Source organism: Amphiprion ocellaris, chromosome 5 (assembly GCF_022539595.1).
Source record: "Amphiprion ocellaris isolate individual 3 ecotype Okinawa chromosome 5, ASM2253959v1, whole genome shotgun sequence".
Classification (NCBI taxonomy): Eukaryota; Metazoa; Chordata; class Actinopteri; family Pomacentridae; genus Amphiprion; species Amphiprion ocellaris.
Genome location: NC_072770.1, coordinates 29,169,734 through 29,175,733, shown reverse-complemented (window position 1 = coordinate 29,175,733; position 6,000 = coordinate 29,169,734). Strand labels below are relative to the sequence as shown.

The 6,000-nt window shown below is 37.8% G+C and overlaps 1 long non-coding RNA gene across 2 annotated transcripts; it reads right to left on the bottom strand.

The window, feature by feature from the left end:
- Nucleotides 1-455: 455 nt before the first annotated feature.
- LOC129348880 (uncharacterized) lies at nt 456-5,578 on the bottom strand. 2 transcript variants are annotated; one of them, XR_008601613.1, is made up of 4 exons: nt 5,442-5,578; nt 4,418-4,518; nt 737-2,564; nt 456-673 (listed from the first exon to the last, which is right to left on the bottom strand). It is a non-coding gene; the product is annotated as an uncharacterized LOC129348880 (long non-coding RNA). The 2 variants fall into 2 exon arrangements; XR_008601614.1 differs by having other exon boundaries at nt 456-2,564.
- Between the last annotated feature and the right edge of the window lie 422 nt (nt 5,579-6,000).

The following is a 6,000-nucleotide window of genomic DNA, read 5'->3' as shown; positions in this document are numbered from 1 at the left end:
CTAAAGCAACAGAGCCAAACCCAGTTCAGTGGTGAAGAGAAGCAGAGGAAATGTTTGCCTGCAGCTAAATAAAGCAGGAAGACACTGAGCTGCTCAGGTGTTCCTGATAACACCAAGCAGCCACCTGGACAGCCAATAGGAACACAGCTTACTGGGAGTCCAGAGGGCTGGCTTAGTGAAGGAAATTTAGTTTAAAGTTGAAGCAGAAAGTTAACAAAGAAAGTTGAAAACCATCTTCTGATCCCTCAAATCTCTGAGTTTTCACACAAAGAACACCTGAACATGTCAAACTGGTTCCATAGTAGAACCATCATTGTAAAAACGTCATAGTATGGTGTGTTGCTCAAAAAACATTAGGACCCGGCTCTGAAGAATCTTGTACTTGTCTTATCTGGAACAATCTAACAGCCTAAACTGTTAACAGCAGTGTCAAGAAGCAAACACACAGGCATAGATTAGGACTCAAACTAGATTTATTTTAGAAAACAAATCAGCTTAGAGGCATTTGTTCCAACATGTGGCTGAATAGGAGGCCGTCCAATCAGATTTGAGGTCTTCACTCTGTAGGTTGTTTGTTTGGTGAGACTCTTGGACCTCCATCAGCTGACGTGGATGTTTGATGGTCTTCCTCTCTAGTGCCAGATGATTCATCCATGAATTCAGCAGCTACAGACTGAAATGAAGCTCATGCTGCCGTTATTGAATTCCTGTTCCAGATCAAATGTTCAGAGCTCACCTTGAATGCATGCCGTCTGCTGTCTGATAGGTTTTCTCATTGTAGTCTTTTTCCTCATGTCAGGATGTGGTGAGACTCTTTCTCTGTCTCTGCAGACGTCCGTCATTGTGCATCTCCAGAGAAGAAACAGAAAAACTGGTCACTGCTTCAGCATCAAATGCTCTCCAGCATTGAGAGTGTTTTAGGAATTCATTCATTGTGTTGTGAACTTTAAAGGAGCAGAAACTTTACAACTGCCAAAGATATGAGCTCCAATTCTGGATGTTTTAGGAAATGAAGTTCATCAAATGAACACTTGATTTCTGCTGATAACTCTCACTAAATTACTGAAGAAATCTAACATAAAAACCTGTAAACTCTCAGGCAGCTTTTGTTAAAGTTTGTCTATAATTCTATCATCATGTTCTGGAACCAGGACTCTGCAGAAGTTCTTTCAATCAGATACTTGTGTGTTTCTATTTAAGGCCTCAGGTTTGAACGTACAGCAGAGGATTAGAAAGGAGTGATTTTAATGTTTAAATCAGTCCAGTAAATGTTTGGCGTGAAAATTATTAAAATTCTGATTTAGATAGATTTGTGTCAAATAATATTGTAGAGTCTCACTTAAATATATTCAAATGAGTTCAGTGTATTTACATTTTATAGAATATTTGATTTCTTAATCTCAATACTGTAGGGTCTGACCCTAAATATTATAATAATGATGTCAATTTAAATAATAAATAATATTTTAGTGCAGAGTCATAAACTTTAATCAGCTAAACTTGCATAATAAATATCACTGTACAATCTTAACCTGAACATTCATATTATTGGAGGTATATTTACATAAATCATGATATTCTAGAGTCTTAACTGGAATATTTCTAACATTAATCTTTTTGTATTGTGCTGATAAACAACAATAACCCGACTTTCAGATAATATTTGTTGTCTGTGATTGTGAGACTAAATTTCTCCACATTCTGGAACTGGACTGCATTTCCCAAAATGGAAACATGGACAGAATTTAACACTCATGTATCCATGGCAACGCAAAAGTTTCTGCTTCTTACCAAAGTTCACAACACAAGTAAAGATTTGAATGTAAAACTTCAGGAATGACTGCTAATCATAAGTATTCTGATCAATACTTCATGATCAATATCAGGACAGATGTTACAACTCCAGCTGTTACATTAGACTGCAGTTATTCACAGAGAAATTAAAACATCACATTCCTCATAAAAACTAGATGGGACTTTTATTAAATAAAGTGTTGGTGAATAAACAGTGTAAAAAGTGCAAAGCAGCTGCATTAAATCAGGAGATGTGAGACTTCCACAGCATGGATCACCATCTGCTGTGTTGATTCATAGCTGAATGTCAGAATGAACTGAGCTAGAAAAGCTGCTTTGAGCTGCAACATTACGGTCTGACAATCCAACACCATCACAGTTTTCATCTGGTTGTTTTGCTCCAACATGCTGTGAAGTTCAGTTTTTACCTGAATCAATACAGAGATTCCATTTCCAACCAAGACTGGAATAAAAATTAGAATGTTATGAGGTTATTGATGCAACTAAATACTTTCAGATGGAAGGATTTACTTCTAAGTTCTAATTCAAGTTTCAGTTGGAGCACATTGCATTCACAAAGAAAAACAGCGAAACCTTCATAGCAACATTTAATAAACCTAAAGCTTCCCTGTTGGCTCATTGGTGGAGTTTGTTACTGAGCATCTGAACCTTAAATCCAGTGAGACGACCATCTTCAGTCGAGGCCAGTCAGAGAACTTCAAGACCTTCCATCAGCTGGACCAGATGTGGCATCATCTCCCTCTGAACATCTGGATGACAGGAGAAAAGACAGAAATCAAACACAGATCACAGAAATACAATTTATTCACTTTCATCATTTTATAAAAGTAGCATGAACTTTATTAAAACTTGACAACATCAGTAATGAAAGTAAATGTTTTTATCTCATGTTGAAGCTAAATTTAAAGTCAATTTTAATGACAGTTTATCCTGAGAGGAGTGAGAATGGAGCTTTTCTTTCCTTTTTAGAATATTCCCTCAAAATATTCTGTTTATTATTGGCTTTAGAAGCATTTTTCTTTACTTATTTATTTTTAGATACCTCAGACTGATGCACTTTGCTGGTTTGCAGAGAATTTCATGTACAATGACAATAAAGATCTTCTATTATAACATATTTTGCTAAAACAAGAACTGCAAACCTTCTCAACCATCTCTCAGGCTGCAAAATTCCAACTGCGACCAAGAATTATCTGATGTAGTTATTATTATAATTGTTACTGAACCAGTCCTGGAATTAATAAAAATCTGTATATGGATATGATTTTCTCTGATGGGACCACTATGGAAGCCGTAGTAACATTTAACTATCCTTTGAAGGGAAAGATTAGGTCTTCTTCAGGTGGATAAGAAAAAATGCTCTCCCTTAAAAAACAAAAAAACGCATACAATAAAGTAAATCTCTTCTGCACTGCACACATACTACACTTTTGTATAACTCTGGATGTCAGAGTAAAGGCAGACAGATCCACCGATCAGCCACAACATTCTGACCACTGACAGCTGAAGAGAACAACATCCATCATCTTGTTCTAATGTAACGTTCTGCTGGGAAACCTTGACGTTCATGTGGATGTTTGACATGTACCACCACCTAAACACTGCAGGACAAACAACCCCCTAGTCTCCATGGCAACAGCAGTCCTTGATGCCAGCTGCCTCCCTCAGCAGGACAAACTGGAACTGCTACTACAGGAGTGGTCCGAGGAACACGACAGAGCTAAGCTGTTCACCTGGGTTCCACACTCCCCACATCCAGATCTGATTGAGCATCTGTGGGATGGTCCAGGATCAGCCTGGTCTAGGTAGGACCCACCCTGCAACCCACAGGATCCACAGATTCCACAGGATCCCCAGAGGTTCTGATGAACCACTGGGTCAGAGGAGTTTTAGCAGCATAAAGGGACCAACACAGTATTAGTCAGGTGGTCAGAATGTTATACTGTTATATTGTCATGCTGATTATATGATCAGTAAATGTTACCATCAATTATAACGTCCACATTGATCAGGAAAAAAAAACAAACTATCAGTTCATTCAGAAACTGTGGGGTTAAACCTAAAAACACAGACCTCAACAGCAGTTTGTTTCAAAGCAGAACACCAGCTGGTTTTCACTAAAGAAGCTTTCAAAGCAACAATTAAATGACAGTTTTGTTCTCATTAAGTTCAGTCAGACAAAATAATGTACACACACATCAGGAAAAGGAAAACTTTTACAGATATTTCATTTGTATAAGTACTTCTACACATATAGATTCCTCTTTCAAAGTTTGATCAAATCACAATAACTGTGTGTCCTGTTCTACGATGTTTTCCCAACAGACGGCTTTACCCTCATGAATGCAGCATCAACAAGTGACGTCTACAACACAACAGAAATGTCTGGAAGCCAGTGGCCACCACTTTGAGCACCTCTTGTAATTGTAGAGGCCAAAGATAACTTTTATTAATCTGTTGATGTCTGAATAAATTTGGTATTGAAATATTTATGCAAGTTTTTCTTTTCCTGATGTGTGTAAACATTATTTTGGCTGACTCTGTATAATGGGTTTCTGACAGGTCACCAGGCAACATCTTTTTATAATAATGACAAACATACCTGCATTCTACAGGAGTGATTTTCCTCATGTGCAGGTAAAGATGTGTGAGGAGCTTAGAGATGACAGGAGCCGGAGTCATCCTCACTAATTCAGCTTCCACCTAGAAACAGAAAGACCACAAACAAACACACTGATATACTCTCAAACGTTCAACCCCACAGCCTCAAAATATCTGTTTAGGAAGTGTTGCGTTTCTAAATTCTGCTGAAAGCATTGACGGACATTCTCTTACAAGGTTGTGTAAAAAGCAGCCTGTCCTCTGAGCTACTGAGAAATCTTCCTGGACAAAGTTTCTACGTGTAAATCAGCTCAACAAAAACTAAAGCCTCAGTCAGAGATAACAGGTATCGCAAATTATGAACAACTTTCTTTGTTAACTCAGACTTTCTGCTTCAACCTCACATAAAAAGGGGAGTTTAACTCGTCAGGTGACTGAAAATGAACAGCTTGTGTAGTTCTAGATCCAAAAGTAGGATGTTTCATCTCATGTTTTACTACAAATACATGCAGTAATAAATAAATACAATGGCTGGTTGTTAGTTTATTCACTATTAATGTCATTTTATATACTAGATTGAACTTGAGCAGTGGAAGAGAGAAGGAATTTAATGAAATTATGGAGATTCACAGAGGTAATGTTGCACAATGTTAAGTTAAGCGCGGTTTAATTCAAACCAGCTGAATGTTAAACTTCAGTGCAGCTGAATGGGTTTCAGTTAACCTTAAAGTAAAATAACTTTTTTAAAGGCTAAAATACACAGCAGAGAAATACAGGTTGAGAAGGTAATTCTAATAATGAGGACAGCTGCAGCAGCAACTGACACAGGTGTTCAGCGGTAAGTTAGCCACCTGTGTTAATTAGCCCGCTAGCTAACTTAGCCGCTTAGCTAGCTAACTTAGCCGCTTAGCTAGCTAACGCGTCCGGACCAACTGCTCAAACACGACAAAACACAACTCTTCACAAGTTGCTGACTTAACGTACAACAAAACAACGCTACTGGTTAGAAGTATTTATCTTCTTACCGTGTTTTACTCCAAAACAAGGTCAACAGCAGCCAGAGATGCTACCAGACGTGCCGACCATAGCTATATATAGCAGACTAGATACGCTAGCTCTATGCTCTATGGTCTGACCAATCACTGCTCTCTGCCTCTCAGTCAGTCTGACCAATCACTGCTCTCTGGCTCCGCCCTCTGAGAATCTTGTTGTCGTTTGGCTCCACGCTTGCTGATGACCACTTCCGGTCTCAGAAGATGAAAAAAAAACTGACTTTTTCGTTTCTGTCTTACTGATTTTATTTTTTTGTTATTCTAAATATAAAATGAAAATCAAAGCATTTTTAAAATTTCGTATATCCCTTTCTGATCATGAAAAGGAAAACCGCCTTGTATTTCAATTTTAATTTTTTTATTTTAAAACGAAAATCAAATAACCACTCGGTTTTTTTTTTTTCAATACCCGTTTCAGAACGGAAAATCCAATTACCAGATAAATACACGGACCCTTCTGTCATACCTGACTGGACTTACCAATGTTGCATCTAACAATTCTTCCTCTACTTTGTCACAGTTTAGTGGTTTT